Genomic DNA, 16,673 nt, shown 5'->3' with positions numbered 1-16,673 from the left:
TTGGGAATCGCAGAGGAGCAGTGTGGGGCTGGGGCTGGCAGCCCACGCTGCTCCGCTCCCCTCCGAGCAGCAGAAGGGACCGTGTGTCTGGAGCCAGCAGCAGCGTGGCTGGGGAAGCCCGGGCAGCGCTTGGAAGTACAACTGCAGGGGATGCCGCTTGTGGCGGGGAGCCGAGCCAAAGCGTGACCGAGAGCCCTGTCCGTCCTGGCTCCTGGCAGCAGGAGCTGGTGAGGTCATGAAGTGCCCTTTGGTGTAGGCAGTGCCTGGCTGCTCTCTGGGGACACAGCTGCATCCACTGCTTGTGGAGCCTTGTGTCTCTCCCAAAAGGAGAAATGTGTGTTGGCTGCTTCACCTGTCCTGGGCTGAGCTTGATAGGCTGTGGCAGCAAGAGCCAGAGCTGTTCTCAACTTGGGGTGATGTTTCTTCTCCTTACAGCCTGCATCCTCTCCAGGCTGTTCTTGCCCTTCCCTTCTGGCTTGTCTCTCCCTGCTTTAACATTTAGATGTTAAATGACATTGTGGTCAGCTGTGGCAGGTGGAGCATCCAAAGGGACACTGGGAGAGCTGCCCAAACATGCGAGCCTGCAAGTGGTAAGACTCAGGCGGGGTTTGTCTTGTATTTAGTGTTTTGTAGAGTTGCCAAGAGTGTATGTGTATGGAGAAGAGACCCCAGAAATCCCTCTGAGATATTTGTTCTGCTTCTTTCACTTGCAAGTTTCCCTCCTTGCCATATATTGGTGTGTCATTAATTGGGAAGAGTGCAGTTGCCCTTTGCCTGTGCTCAAGCTTCTTAGATTGGGCCTCTTCTCTGCTCTTTTGTTTCAGAAACATCCCTTTTTAACAGTGCGGAGGGGAAGTTGGACCAGTGTCTTCCTCAAATGCATTTTTTGGGTCATAAACCGAGTATATCAGTACTGCTTATTAACTTGTGAATCAAAGTGTGTTGGAGACTGTAAGGCGCATGCACACAAATTTCCTCATGACCTGACAGCAGATGCAGGCATGCAGTCCACCCTACCACATGCAACCCTGCAATGCCATGTGTCTGGGGTGACTGAGCTCCAGACGTGCCTGTAGCATATGGAGACCACAGAGTCATCTCCTCCTTTTGTACAGGCGCTTCCTCACCTATGAGATGGGCAGAACTGTTTTTCCGAGGTCTGCTGCAAGAGCACAGCTGTAAGACCTTGTTAATTAGTGATTAGCAAGTGCTGGAGGTTTTTGGCTGCTGGGCAGAGGGAAAGTGGGGGTGGGGTGTGTGGCAGCAGTATCTTGGTCTTTTTTTCCCACCGTTGCCAGTGCAGAGGAAAAACTTGGCTTGGCCTTGAAGTAGGAGCTGCGTTGTGGCTGTGCCATAGGTGGTGGTATCCATCTGTGTGAGCAGATGACTGGGTGGGTTAAATCAGGTGCCAGCTGCAGGTGATGCTGAGTGAGGAGCATTTAAACCCTCCTGTGCCACAGCCTGCTTCCCGGTCTGCCTGCTGCTCCCCACCTCTCCCTCCTGAGCAGCAGGATCTGCGTCCCAGCGCTTAGGGTGTCATTGACAGGGGTCTTCCCTCTGCTTTGTCGTCAAAACCTGACAGACTGTATCTTCTTATTCCCAGGCTTGAGAAGAGATGCTCTTGCTGGGCCAGCTCGTTCCCCAGGCTCTGAAGCCGGTATGTGCTGAGTGAACGCAGGTGCACCCTCGTCTGGGACTCCCGGCGTTGTCTGTGCATTACGCTGTACCAGAGGTGAGATTACCATGTTAAGTACGCTAATCCTGCCAAAAGGGAAAACACAATCTGAGGAGACGACTCTTCATGGAAGTAATTAGGAAGGATCCTTGCCAGTGCGCTGGTCCCTCATGTAGGAGGGAACTGGCTTGAGGGCAGCTGGTAGGTTTGTGACTGCTGCCTATTAAAAGAGGGAAGGTGGTCAGCTCAGTGGAGTGTTTCTTGGGGTTAATAACCATGATGTGGAAGAACAGAATGGCAAAATCTCTTAACTGCTGTGAGGCTTTGCAGTGAGTCTGGATGTCTAAAGTTGCTTTCTTCATTCAAAGAGAAGACATGAGATGTGGGTTTGTGATTAAGGAGGAGGAAGCCTGCTGCGCAGGTCTGACGGTGATCTGCCTTGGCTGGGGCAACCCTGCTTGTCCTGACGTCGCTTTGAAGAGCCACAGGGAAGGCTGATCTGCACACCGGCACCTCGGGCTGTTGTTTCTGGCTGGGTTGGGCAGTGTTTCTCTGTGCAGCATGGGATACAGCTTGCTTCCCAGGGAACAGACCTCTGCATATGTGAATGCTGGCTTGGGTTTCCTTCTGTGCAAAATGGGTTTATAGGAATGCACTGAGCTCCTTTGTAAAACAGCTTGAGATATAATGAAAGACATCACTGTGTAAAAGAAAAATATTGTTAGCAAGTTACTCACATTGTTAATGAGGTCAGATCATTGCCTTGTAACAAAATTAGTTTGTTTTGCTTTAATCAATTTTAGTAGCTAGACTGCTCAATAATTACTCATGTCCTTATGAAAGAGATGGGACAGCATGAGTATAGCTGCTGGCAGACTTCTCTGACTCTGAAATGAATTGTGCAGATTATTTTGAGAAGGCATCTTTCCAGATGCACAGTGCCCCTGGAGTGATGCTGGCAGAACCTAGCTTCAGCCAGGAGTGATCATGGTCTGTAGAATGGCTGCCCTGTAAAGAGCTGTCCATAGGGATGTTCAGAGAAGCCTTAGTGGCAGGAACATCTTTGGATTCTGCTGCTGTCTTCATTTTTACAATCCCATTTGACATGCAGCATGCTAGGTGTCTCTCTGCACTCTTCCTTTCTTTAGTCTATGTAAATTGTCAAGACCCCAGTGGCTGTCAAATACATTGGCTCTCTAAAACAGAAAATGTCCTCCTAAGTATTTCTACTCCTAGTATCTTTTTTTTTTCCTGATGTCAGTGATGTGTTCCTGAAAAGGCAACCTGTGGCAGCCAGGATGGATGGGCAGGGCTGAGGGCAGCTTGAGAGCCACTGCTGTGGTGGTGACTTGGCTGAGGAGAAACGGTTGTCAGCAGGCCAGACTTTTCCTTATAGGTGTGATGGTTGTGCATGTGCCTTCTGCACATCCAGCTGCTGCACAGCAAGAGAAGAGCTGTGATGATGGGCAGCAGCAGGCACCTTCTCCCATGCCTCACTTGGGGCAACACAGGGTGGGCTGTGAGATCGCAGGATCTACTATGCCCTTGGTGTCTCTCGGTAGGCTTGTACCTGTGATTAAGTCAGTGTAGCCTCTGATCAAAAGTCAGACTGAAGTTGACCATCCCACATGTGCTGGAGGTGAGTGCTGCTTCTCCAGCATCTGCCTGGCAGGTCCCTGAGAGCAGAGCTGCAGCGCTGTGGAATTAGTGCACGGAACAGCTCTTGTTCAGCACTGTGGCCTTTGTTTTGTCATGTTCTCCCTTCTCCTTGGTGGGTCCTCACAAGAACCTGGGTCAGGCTCTTTGAGTGCATACAGCTCAGAACTTCACAACTTCGTAAGTTGTCCTTTTCTGTGAGAGAAGGATGAGTTCATACTGGAGCCCCCAGCTTTCCTCTTCCTTAATTCACTTGCTGACTTCAGCTAAAATATTGTTAATTCTTGCTATACTTTTCACTTCCTTCTGGCTTGGTTCAGGTGTATTTTTTTTTTTTTTTTCCCCCCCTGAAACTGAGAGAAGTGTCCCTTTCTCAGAGAGGTGCCAGGTGTATTGGAACTGAGGCAGTTTGTGGGCTGTGATATTTTCACCTGAGAGTTTTCCTGTCTAAATGATCTCAAACAGTGAAGTATCATTAGTCCAGAGTACACAGGGGGCTCCATCAGTACCCCCACCACCTATGCAGGGTGTTGGAGGTGATGATCTAATGGACTCCTCCCTAAATAAGAACCATTGGGAGGAAATACTTGAATACAGGTTCATGTAGCTGATGCCTTAAGCTCTCAACTGGCTCTTTGGCTGTCCTAAGGCACAGCCCTGTGCACTCCAGGCAACTTCTTCTCGCTGTCCCACAGAGCCCATGCTTATCCATTGCAATGCTTGGTCATCTCGGCTGTCCCACCAAGTCCTGTGGTCCTGGTGAGGCTGTGGCCTCAGCTGTGCCCTGGACCTGCCTCCAGGCAGTGGAGCGAAGCCACGTCCCTCTGCAGCATCCTGAGCTGTTGGGGCTCAAGCTGTGCTCTGGCTGTACCATGGGCCTCTTCTTTAATCGGTTTTGAATTTCCCACGTTTTAATTCCATTGAATGCCCTTAATTTCTGTGTCACAGAACAAGGAGAGATCTGTACAGAAGAGCTCTATTAGAGATGTGTATTTTGGCAATTCTAAAAATATACTTGGCTTGCTGAGGCTTGTGCTGGGTAGTCATAGCAACATGGCTTCAGGAGCAGGGTTAAAAACAATTGCACCAATTAAGGTGAAAACAGAGCTGTTAAAGCTTATAAAACCTAAAAATTTTTTTAAAAGGCAATGAACACTATGCATGATGCTCTGATCTGCAGATCATCTTGTATTGGGTTGACTGAAACTGTCCTCTGTCCACTCTTAAGGAGCATCCCAGGTGCATGTTGATAATCCCGCTGTTCCCGCGGAGCATCCATCTCTCGGCACACTCAGCTCTGCCTCCTGCTCTGCGTGATGCAGCCACCCCATGCGTGCAGCTCCGAAACCAACAGTAGCAAAGCAAGATTAAACAATGGGTAGCTGTAGGAATGCATCATCTTGAGAGTGAAACATGTCAGCTCAAAGAAAGCAGCCTGGCTGAAACTTGGGGGAGTCTTTTGAGGATAAAAGCGTGGTCTGAAAGAACAATTCCGGCCTGCAGTGCTGGCCTGTGCGAGGGGGCAGATGTATGTTAAAATTCATGTGCTGAGCCAAAGTCCCTCAAAATTGGTGGCGATGCTTTCATTGAAGGATTAGCTCTGGGCTGGGAAATCAGTCCTGGTAAAAGCTACCAGATGAGCCTGAAAGCAAAGGGCTAACTTTGTTCAAAATATAATTGCTTTAATTGTCCTTGCCGAGCCCTGGCCAGTGTCAGAGGAAGCCTCAGGAATGTGCTACCAGCCTGTTTGCTAGCGATGGCACTGGAAAGTGTCTCTCTACCTAGAAACTTCTACCGGAGCAGGCTGGGAAACCTGCTACTTCAAAAAGCTTGGAATAAAATTATTTCAAGCACCTTTTTGTTGTGCCTTACTCTGAATCCTTCCATTATATTTTTCTGTATCTCTTTCCAAAATATTCCGGGGGTGTGTGTGTTGTGTGGTGTGTGTGTTGTGGTTTTTTTTTTTTTCTTTCAAACATTGCAGGGAGGGTCCCTGGCTGGCTGTGTTTTACCACCTGGTGGGCTGATGGCATCCCATGTCTGTTGGGTCCTGTGGACAGGGAAACTTGGGTACAAATGTGCCTCTGCCTGGTGCTCTGGGAAATGCCTGATCCTGGAGCAGAGAATGGTGGTGATGATGGTGCTGCCCATCCCTGGGCTGGTGAGGGCTCCTGCCCTGCCTGTTCTCCCCAGGGCTGCTTCAGCTTCAGTCTTGATCAGTCCCACTGACCCTGAAGACCTGCTGGAAGCTTCTTACTGTGTGTGGGAGAGCTGGAGAGAAGGACCCCAGCAAGGGGTACTTGTCACTTGCTGGTTTTCCTTGTCCAGAAACACATGGGCATTGCTGTGCAGCCAATATCAGCGGGGGAAAGGTTAAGGTTAAAACCGTCCTGGGCTTGGGGCGGTGGATGCGGACCAGAGGTCTGCGGAGAGGAAGGAAGCGGAGGCTGTGCAGCTGCACTTGGAGGATGCTGCGCCTGCTGGAAAGCAGCAGCGGGGTCTCCCGAGACAATTTAGGTGAAGGAAGCTGTGATGAAGTCACCGGTTTACTTGGCTTGGGGGTGGCAGGAGGTGTTAGCAGTGTGAGTGGGATGGGACAAGATGTTCAAATTAAAGAAGGCAAATGGGCATGTCTGTCTCATGCACAGGGTGTCATCCCCAGGCTGGCAGAAAAGCTGTCCTGCACACGAGGTGCTCAGGGTTTAGCACAGCTGTCACCAGGGAGGGATCTCTGTGTCTTTGAGAGATCGTCCCTCCTCTCTGCAGGGCGTGAGTGAAACCTGGGCTGTGCCTGGTGAATGCAGGCTGAGCTGGTGCTTTGGGCATCATTTCAGGCAGGTGCAGCAGGGCTGGCATTAATCCCTGGGGAAGACATTTGTGGGTGCCCCCTGTGGCTCCTGGGGACGCTTGCTTTGCGGACTGGAGGGCTCCGGGGGGTGGCACTGGTCCAGGGCAGTGGAAGTGCAGCTCCCTGTGACCCTGCAGCAAAACCTTCCACTTGCAGGGAAGCTCTGGACAGGATGAGGATTTAAGTCTTTAAACTGGTTTAGGCAAATCTAAAAAAATTTAGGGCAGATGCCTTTAATTTGCTTTGAATTATGCTTTGCATCAATTTGTGTTAATTGAGCTGGAGGCCACCATGTAGTGTGGTGTGTGGGTGGTGGGGTTTTTTTGTTTGTTTTTTTTTTTTCTCTCTCATAAGTTAAAGTAAAAGTGTGCAGGAAACTGGGCCAGGCTGGGGAAGAGGCAGAGCTGAAGGCAGGACATGGGGGAAGGCTCAAGCGTGCCTGGTAGCAAAGCTGGCAGCACAGGAAGGTGCTGGGAGCCTTCCTGGGCTCTAGCTTGAGTCCTTGGCTCCTGGTTGAGGCTGTTTTGTGGGTGAGGACTTGGCAGCGGAGCTGGCGTGGTGGGAATTTAACAGGGACCAGGCAGCCATGTGCTCTGGTAGCATCGAGCTGCTGAAAGGATAAAGGTCTGGCTTGGAAGGACATGCGTGTAAGTAGCCAAGAAGTTGTGCTGTGACCTGACCTGGCCACCCTTGGAGCTGCAGGAGCTCCAGCAGATGCAGGTTTGGCTTGAAGCCTCATCAGGTGGGAGGGAGGAGGAGATTTCACCCTGCTCTGACGGCTGCTCGGGAAGGGCTGTCCCAAGGCTGGTCCTTTCCGCATCACCTCCTCCATAATTGTCACATCTTGCACACATGTGTAACTCTAGTGCAGTTCAGCACTGGTTTTCCTGCATTACTTTGCAGATGAACTGGGGCACAACCTGCATCTGGTCCATCTGATCTCTGCGACGATTTTTCTGGTGTTTAGTGTCCGTGTGCCTCACCGTTCCCCTGAGCAGGAATGCTGCGGAAGGGAAATTGTGCGCTTTCTTCTTTCTATTGCCTCCACTTCCTTGGTGGCCGTGGTCTCCAGTGAAATGCCTCTGTGCTGCCAGAGGGACTGCAGGGGTTGATGTGTGTGTAGGGAGAGATGAAGAGGCAGCACTAGAGAGCTACCGTTCCCTCCCTGTGAGGCATAATGTCAAGAGGATTTCTTACGAAGTGTGCTTGTCTTATTCCTCCAAAATTAAAATTAGTTCTAATTAAGTGGAAGTTAACCTCCACTGTGCATGCTGCAAATTAATGGAATGTGCGATTAACTTATCTTGCAGCACTACAGGTTCTTGGAAATTGGTTGGAAAGAAATGTAGCCCTGTATGTGGTTTGAAATTTTTAATTTATGTTAATAGTTCAGGTTTGAATTAATAAATTTTAAATGACGGACCTTTGATCTTTTCTTTTTTTTAACAACTCCTGCTTCTGCAGCTTAAGTATATCTTTCCAACTCTTCTCCCTTTGTGAAATGACTTGGACAAAAATACATAATGTGATAAAACTGTGCTAAACACGCCCTGAAGCACCACTGTGGTAAAGCTCGTCCCGTGTCCATGGTGCGGGTGTGTGCCGTGGGGCTGTCTGCAGCTGCTGGGGCCCCTTCTGAGGGGAGGGCTGCAGCAGGATCCAGAGGGTTAGGGGAAGACAGTACGTTATATCATCTTAGTGTGGGTTTTGAGGTAAAACCCATCTCATGGGTTTTTGCTTTTTTTTGGAGGTGGCAACTTGGATTTGCAGTCATGTCTTTTGATCATAGTTTTATCTTTTCTAGACAGTTATCTTTTGCTGTGTAATTTTCCCTGTTGCAATACCCAGCTGAGCACAAGCAGGTCAAGCCAGAGAGGACTGAAACTCCTCAGGGAAAATCCAATGTGACATTTGCACGAAAGCTTGCATTTCCACCCTCACCAAGCTCCTGCCTGTTGTATGCCAAAGTCAGGGGACTGAGGGGCTGGTTTAGGATTGATTTGGGGTGCAGCATGATAACTCTCTCTTCTTCTGGGGATTGTGTTGGACTAGCCATTTGAGCCACTCCAGCAGTGTTTTAAAATTAAAATAGCAGACATCATCTCAGAAGTTTCTCAGTCCCTGCCAGAGCAATGACCTTGTGAGGCTGGCTTCAGCTGAAGCCAAATCTTCCAAGAATGGCTGTTTTCTCCCAACCCAGCTTCCTTTCCTTGTGTGCTCCCAAGCCGTGGGGACCTATGGGTGTCACTGGATCCAGATCCACGCCTGCTCTCCTGGGTCTGTCGATGGCCCTGCTCCTGGCAGCCCCATGCTCTGTCTATGGTGGGAAGCCTTGGCTGCACTGTTCCCAGCTCCTTATCTCACAGTGCAGGGGCTGGCTGGGGCTTCACTGTGGTCACCATCCAACAGACCAGCGTTTTTAGAGGAGCAGGAGTGAGACTCGGCTTTTCTGTTCTCTGCTGGAGCCCTTCTGTGTGCCTGCTCTGGTTTGCAGCTCCTCAGGTCTGGCCCTGGAATGCTGGCCGTGGTATCTCCAGCTTGTCATGGAAATTGCTTGTTCTAAAACTCAGCATATAAGAGTCCCTGTGCTCAAACTTCCAACTTCAAAGGTGAGTCCTATTCTGTTTTGCATGCTGCTGCTGTTTGCTTTGTCTTGAGGTCACTCTGTTTTCTGCACATATCTGGCAGTTCAGTTTCCCAGAGTGGTGGGTTTCTATGTGGGTAATAACAAGTTTGCTGGGAGGGAAGAGCAGACCTTAAGGGTGAGCTCATTATTTTCTCAAATCAAGTAAGTGGGATTTGGAGGAGGAAGCAAAATGATGAGCTGCATTTCCTAGCAGTGCTCTTGCTCTTTATTTTTGTGGTCAGGTAATGTCTCTGAGTTGGCAGTTGTGGCTGCTGCCCGTGTGGCAGTGGGGAGCACTGGGGAGATCTTGCAGGAGCAGAGGAGAGATGCCAAATACGGCTGCTGTGGCAGTCTCTTCTTTGGCAGTGTGCCCTAGGTGGATTGGGCACCTCACCTGGTGCTGGTGTGATGCTGTTGTGCAGTTTCCAGGGCCCCAGCATGTCCAGGAGAACACAAAGGCTGTTTGAAACCCTGTAATGGCGACACTTTGGAGCAATGGCCATCTCCTAGTGTGGGCTACCCTGTGGAATGGTGGCACACTTCCTAGACATGGCTTGGCTGGCGCTGGCCTCATCTACATGTTTTGGGGCTGAGGCAGGTGGCTGCTGGTGTGGGACAGGGAGGTGGCTGGAGCTGGAGAAGGAATTCTGCTGTGCTGAGCCCTCTCCAGCAAGACAGAGGGGCTTTCCTGCAGTCTTACAGGGTGGGGGAAGCTACCTGACCTTTAGTGCAGATTTGTTTCTACATTACTTGCCCTTTTAACACCTGATTGAAAACAGGCTGTAGGGAAGAGGGAGCCAGAGCTCTGTAATTGAGCTGCTGGGAGCATTTCTTGGGGAAACAGAGCAGAAAAAGCATGTAGAGGGAGGAGATTTTGGTGGTGGTGATGGGTTGCCTGCCTGTGTGGAGATGCAGACCTGGCTCTGGGGTGCTGACATAGAAACTTAACATGAGGGTCACAACCTGTTGTGTGACTGAGTGCAAAGAGCCAAGGAACACACTGTGGTCTGGTGTTTGCGGAAGTTTTGGAGAAGGCTCTGGAGGTGCTTGCTGCAAACTGAAAACTCCAGCACTCACCTATGCGATTGCCTCGCCTGTGCTGGCCCAGTCCTTTGGGGTGGCTTCTGCTGGGCTGTGGTGGCACTGGTCATAGACATGGACAAACTGGTGCATGTGATCTGAGCATCATCCTGGGGGCTGGCAGGGGGACTGTGACCAAATGGGCATGGGAGCCTGCCATGGTGCAGGCAGTCTGGGTCCCTGTGTGCCTGCTGATGCTGTATTGTGTCAGTATGGCAACAGTGCCTCACTGGTGTTTTGGCTGAAATCTTATGAAATCTTTGTATCTTTAGCGTAATGACCTATTCACCTATCTTTAGGCATTTGGCAAATATGGAGGTGTATTGGATAAAACACTACAAACACTTGTAGTTCCCTGAGACTGAGAGACTTGAGGTTTCATGTCATGTCTGGTCCTTTCTTGTTTTACTTTTCAGGTTCAGATCTTGAAGCTCTCAGAAGAGAGACAAGGCTGGTGTTTCACAGCCAGGGAACTGAAGGCCTTTGTCATCTCTGCCAGTCCGGTGCCTTACACTTGTGAGTGTCTCGCAGTCTGTGTGATGTTGGTATCTGGCCATGGTGCAGGTGGGTGCTGGCAGGCAGCTGCACATGATGGGCTCTAAACCTCTATCCAGGGGACTTGTGGAGTCTAGTGACATCCCAGCAGCCCAGCCAAGTGCTTTGGGACCTGGTGCAGGGACTTCTGTCCTTCTGGACCATCTCTTGGAACAGGAACACCTGGTAGGGGTGTGTGCAGAAATAGTACATAGAAATACTGAGGAGTTAAGGATGCTCTGAGTGTAAAGAGATGGTGTGATGAGGTGGAGGGGTTTGCCTTTTTCAAGGGTGGGGATGGTGTAAGGTACTTGGAAGCCAAGTTTGCTTCTCAGCCCTGAAGAGCATTAGCGAAAGCCCCACGCCTGCCAGCAGCCTGTTGGCTTGAGGAGAGGATGAGGTGCTGGTACATGGTGGGTGCAAGGATGCTGCTGCTTCCACCCACCTTGGAGCACCGCAAGTTAAAACCTAAGGATGTTTCAGCCACTGTTTGTTTGACTGATGTATCTGCTACTGTGAATTCAGTAGTCTTTCTGCTCCACTCCTTTGAAACTTGGGAGAACTTTTTCTGTGCATGTGCACCAAACAGGATGAGATGGGGGATTTCCAACAGCTGGGACAAGCTGTGAGGGTTGCTGAGGGATGGTGGTGTGGGGTGCAGTCGCGTGCTGCGTTGTTTATAAAACCCAAACACTTAAAAACTGGGAAGTGTACAGTTTAAGGACACTGTAAATCTTACCTCCACCCATATGGCAAACTTGAAGTATAACCTTTATACCCAGTGCAGAGAAGATTGCAGATTTAAAGGATCATAAACTCTTATTTTCATTGGGGCATTAAAATTCAAGCACAACTAGAAATCCTCCTGCAGGAGTGACAATCGCAACAGGTCTGATCCTGGGGAAAGGGCTTAAGTGTGAGTAATTTGGCTTGGCATAATCAGAAGGATTACCTGGGGCCAAATCCAGTGACAGCAAAGCTGGGGGGGAATGTATTGCCATAGACTTAGGTGGGTGTTGTGAGTAGAGTGGGAGTATGTGCAATGTGTGTACATAGATGAGCTCAGGATGTGCTAGACCAGTAGTCTGTGATCAGCTGAGTGTATCTGAGGATGTTCCTCCTTTCCCTTCCCCTCTTCTCGTGTTGGAACTGCCTGTTCGACCTCTCAGCTGAGACCTGAGCTGTCACTTGTTCCCAGGTCACCATAAGCAATGCGAGATAGATTTGTCATAACCTCTTAGAGTGCAAGTGTAACAAGGTTTTCTAGTGAAGCTGTGATTACAGAAATATCCCCAAGAAATGTTTCCTGGGAGGGTTTGAAAATTCAGTTGTAAACTGAGATATCAGAAATATGTAATTATATTATTTCTCTATTTCACTTGAAACAATGACAACGTTTCCAAGTGACAAAGTCCTCCAAAGCTGGGGATTGGGTGTCATCCCTATGGGGGATGTCAAATGTCAGTGTTAAAGTCAGTATTTCTGAAATTTCCTAAAATATTGTTCAGGTAGAAGTTTATACTGTGTTTCCTCAGTATGTTTTCAGACATGTCCCTCAACAGACATATGTTAAGCTAGGACTCTCGGTCCTTATAGCAAATATCTATACTATAGTTATATCCTCACCCTCATGTACTTTTCTCTCCTCCTTACTGTGAGGTGCTGATTGTTGCAATGAAATCTATACAACGCTGCCGTTTTGGCAGTTGTCTGCGTTTAAAAAGCAATATATATTTTGAGTGGGACTTTGTAAAACTGCAAGGTCTCACTAGTTCTCAACAATCATCTTTGAAAAATGTAGATTCTTTTTTCTTGTTTTTTCTCTTTACTTTGGATTTCTTCCAAGCCAAGTGCTTTGGGGTTTTGCAAATGTCAAAGCAAAGACAAAGCTTATACTGGGATCAGAGTGTTTAAGCAAAGCCTTCTGACAAAGCTGCTGCTGCAGTGATACTCCAGCACGTTCTGTGGTGGAAGGGTTTGTTTTCATTTGCTGCGCTGATCTCCCATTTGGATGGTAACGGCTGTTTGCCCAAACTGCGTTTGTGCTGTCGGTCACAGAAGCGTGAGCTGGGAGCTTTTGCACTGATGACTGCTGCTCTCCTTGCACAGAAGAACTGAGAGCATTCCAGCCTGATCCAGACAGACAGGAGGTACAGAGTGGTCAGGCTCTGGAAGAAGGGTCTTTTAGGTATCAGGAAGGGTGTTGTATGATAGAAGGCAAAGGGTAGGCTGCATGGTCATATTTGGACTGTTAAGGATGGAGAAGTCAGTGGTGGAACCACCTGAGGACTGGTTTGGGGGCTCCATCAGCAATCTGAAAACAGGAATGAACCGTGACCTGATATAGGCTTACATAATCGTGGGTCAGATGATCTGTTGTTCCTCTCATCTCTTGAAACTAAACTTAGAAGGTGGCAGTAAAAACAGTGGGTAGTAAATTAAAAAAGATGAAGGAAGGTGCCACTTCTATGCGTGGGAAGCGAATGCCTGGAGCTTGGTCCTGCACTAGGTTGTGGAGGCTGATGGCTTGTTTGAAAGGCACTGGGCAGATTCTTGGCCTGCAGGTCTATAGATGGACCCAGAAAGGACTGGTCCAGGACATACCCACTGTTGTACCTCATCCCATAGTGGTGGATGCTGGGAGAGCCCAAGGGAACAGGCCATGGGGTGCCCAGGCTCCTGTGCTGTCCCTAAACAGCTTCTTTGGAGAAGGTTGGCGCAGAACAGAAAAAACCCAGATGTTTCTGAAGGTCTCCATGGGGTGCTGAACTCTGCTAGGGGTCACCCCAGTGTGCCCAGGGCAAGAACTTGCCAAGTCTGTCTTGAACTCTGCCGAACCATAAGATGTCTGTGGGCACTGCCAGGCTAAACTTTCTCTACTTAGTCTAGGTTTTGCCTCCTGTAAGGACTCTTGGTTGTAGGCTGTAGATTGGATGTGTCTGCTTATTAAATAAATGTCCTGGGCTGCAGTAGGTTTCACTTGATGTGTGCAAAGGTGCTTTGAGAGCCCAAACCCTCTAGAGAGTGCGACTTCTCTTCCCAAAGACATGAGGGGGCTGTGCTGGCAACTGCTGGTGGTCCCCACCACATGGGTCTTTACTCCATGCCAGAGCATAGCATGGAGGTGCAGCAGAGGGAGGAGGTCTGGGGACCAGGAGATCTGGCCCAGGAGGAGCGATGCTGTTTACACTGGGTTTGTTGCAAGCCAATGGTTTGTTGCCAGCTTTAATAGTAGAGCAAAGCATATTTACTCAGCTTGTTTGGATGGATAACAACTGTTGGATATGAAATTGTCAGATGGGAATCAAGTAGAGGCTTCAGCTCTTGAGTGAGAGATCGTATTTGACATCTGATGCCCTGTGAAACTGAGTAAGGACAATGATGCTATTTATATGGTTCTCTTCTGGTTCCTTCCCTTCTTCCCTGTTATCATCTTTGCTCTGATATTAGAGCTTTGACCCTCTGTGTGTTGCTCCCAAAGCAAGCGCTCACACCAGCCCTTTCACGTGGTTCCTGTGAAGAGATCTTTGTGTTTGTGACGGGGGTGGGTGTGGGGGTGGGACAGTGGTGCTGGCAGAGCATGACATCCCTGTTCCCTTCTCTCCAGGGACAGGGCAGTGTTTGCAGAAGGCTGACTTTCTGCCAGGGAAAGCCCAGCACAGGTACTAGTATGTGCCCTGCAAGTGTCTAGGGATGGGGTTTGTGTGACAGTTGGAGCCCAGGCCACCGCACAGCAGGGTCAGGGGTAGTGCTTGGGGTCTGGCTACTGTTTTGGCTCTAGGTTTGATGCTTTTGGTGACACTGTGGACTTCTGCTCCTCTCCACTTGATTCCTTGGTATGTTTAATGGTGACATGACTTCACTGATGACATGCCACAAGAGCAGATGAAGTAATCTTCCTGTGTGATGATGGCCCTGGCAGTGGTGTGAGGAGGTGGGAGTGGGTGCAGAAGAGCGGAGGGGGTTACGGCTGTTACAAACAAAAGGCCCCTGCTGTCCTGGAGATCCTGCAAGACTCCTGTGTTAGGGGAGAGTCATTGTAAGTCACCATGACATCGCCTTGCCTACGACTTGGCCAAGCTGATGCTGCCCGAGTTGCCAGTGAATGAGTCAGCAGGCAGTGACTCAGTAAGGTCACCAGACCGTATTTATACTCCAGGCAGAGACATTCCTGGCTGCATTTGTGAGACAACTTGCTAAAGTCTCCTCATGAGTGATGCTTACCCCCTTGCCCGGGGCCTCTGGGCCCTGGTGCTGTCAGGGCACTGCTGCTGGGGAGCCTGTGTTCAGTGGGGTCCCATGGACTGTTGCTCAGAAAGAAAAGCACGTGCGAACCCATTCTCTGTCCTGGAGAAACACTCTGTCTTAACCTACGAGCATCCATGCAGAAATGCAATTCTATGGAGGAAAGGTTTGCAGTGAGCTTGCTTTATTTTTTTTTTTTTCCTTCTTGTTCCCCTTGATACCGCACTAACTGCATTAAAGAGCATTTCCCTTGAATGCACCCAGTCCTGATCACAAATGCTCATTGTGAATAAAGGAAAAGCTTTTCAATGAAGTAAAATAATCAATTTGCTTAGCTTGGGCCTTAATTTTGAGGCTGGCTTAGGGCTCACAGAACATGCATTTGATCTTATCTTGGCTTTTTTATCTCCTTTTTCTCCCCTTAATAGGCAAAAAAGATTTTCAGCTTCTTTTTGACAGTTGGCTTTCTAGGTGTACTTCTGTAGAGGTGAGAAATCCAGTAGGAACTTCTTGGGTAGGTGGGCCGTTCTGTAACGTGTATGGAGCTGTGGTGTTGTGCCTTGTACATCCCTTAGAAATGGCTTTTAGATTTGAAGGGTGTTTGGCCTGCAAGTGGAAACATACTTTTTCTAGCAGGGGTGTGTTGTTAGGTTTGGCAGAACTGGGGAGGTCAAAGCCAGCCCTGCCCTCTCCATGCCTGGCTTGCTGGGCTCTTCTTCCATCCCTACCTGAGTACCAGTGAGGTCTCTAGTCCTGGAGCTGTCTGCCCTGCTGCTGGCACATCGTCAGGCAGCGTGTCCTCCCTGCTGAGCTGGGGATCAGCCTCGGTGCCCAGCATGAGCCCTTGCGCAGCTTGGCTCTGCAACACATTGCTGTGGACTTGAAGAGGAGCAGGTGAGTGTGCTTCAGGAAAGGTCCTGTGCTGGTAGAAGTGAGCTGTTGGTGGCAGATGAAGAGTGGCTGGAAGGACTGGAGCTCAAAACCAGCAAAGCTCTCCTGCTTTTCAGTGGTCCAGCCCTTCCACAGTATGGCTGGAGCTGCTGAGCCTCTGGATAGATATGGCACCTGGGAGAGGCAGCGTGACCGTGCCTGGCTGGGCAGATTGTATCCCCCTGCTGTGCCCCGCTTCCCCCAGGGTGGGAAACCTGCCCTCGGTGTGAGCTGGGTCTGCTGGGCAGGCTGCCTGGGGCTCAGCAGCTATCAAAGTGCTTGTACTGCTTTTGCCCCCTTCCCTGAAATTAAACAAGGCTGTCCCACTACAGAAATTCAGATATCTGGTCAGGTAATAACTGAGATGGGTATCCCAGTAATTACCCCTCCTGGGTGCTGTCATTCTGCCTGCACAGAGCTTAACAAGTGGGGCAGGAGGGGTGAGGGCTGGGTTTTGCCCTCTGCTCAGCTTTCCAGGGAATGCTGAGTGTGTCCCTGCAGTGAAGGGTGGGTGTGCACTGCCTTTGGGTACGGTGGTTCCTGCGTCAGCTGCTCCCCTCTCCTTCCCAGTCAGCAGAGAGCAGCCAGTGCTCTTGGAGGGGATGTCTGCCATGGGGTGATGGAGCACTGGCTGTTCTTGCTCTCCTGGCTCATCCTGGGGAGCTGGGTGAGGAGCAGAGGGATGGGGGGGCAGCTAAGTGGGGACATGACCTTGCTGCACAGCAGGGTTCTGAAGCTTTCCTGCTCCAGCTGTGTGTGTGCAGCCTGACATGGAGCAGTGCCTGCCTGTTCCTGGGAGATCTGGAGGCTGGAGAAGGTGTAGACTGCAGCACCTGGGGGCTGTGGGAGGGTGTCGGGCTGGTGGGACATGACCTGCCCTGGCAGTGCTGCCAGCGCCCAGCCCTGCCCCAGGTGTTCCCCCTGCCTGCCCGTGGCTGCTGGGAGCCATGGTGGTGCTGGTAGCTTTGGCAGGTTTATGCTGTTGTTTTTGCCACTAATGCCAACACCAGGAAGCATGCTGAAATAAATTAAGATGATGACTGGAGGAAAGCCAAAGCCTTTCAATGGCTCCTGCCGGA

General features: G+C 50.0%; 1 protein-coding gene across 3 annotated transcripts in view; it reads left to right on the top strand.

The window, feature by feature from the left end:
• The first annotated feature begins 1,667 nt into the window (after window positions 1-1,667).
• LOC135994232 (ankyrin repeat and fibronectin type-III domain-containing protein 1-like) overlaps window positions 1,668-16,673 on the top strand; it is a 227,774-nt gene continuing 212,768 nt past the window's right edge. For 2 of the 3 annotated variants that reach the window (XM_065644654.1, XM_065644652.1), the window contains exon 1: window positions 1,668-1,732. The gene's annotated coding sequence lies outside the window, so the exon portion shown is untranslated. Of the gene's footprint in view, window positions 1,733-10,324; window positions 10,402-16,673 lie in introns of those variants that run through there. The other variant, XM_065644653.1, reaches the window with a different exon arrangement.

The sequence above is a fragment of the Caloenas nicobarica genome, chromosome 14 (assembly GCF_036013445.1).
Source record: "Caloenas nicobarica isolate bCalNic1 chromosome 14, bCalNic1.hap1, whole genome shotgun sequence".
Classification (NCBI taxonomy): Eukaryota; Metazoa; Chordata; class Aves; order Columbiformes; family Columbidae; genus Caloenas; species Caloenas nicobarica.
This window is presented reverse-complemented; position numbering and strand designations above follow the sequence as displayed.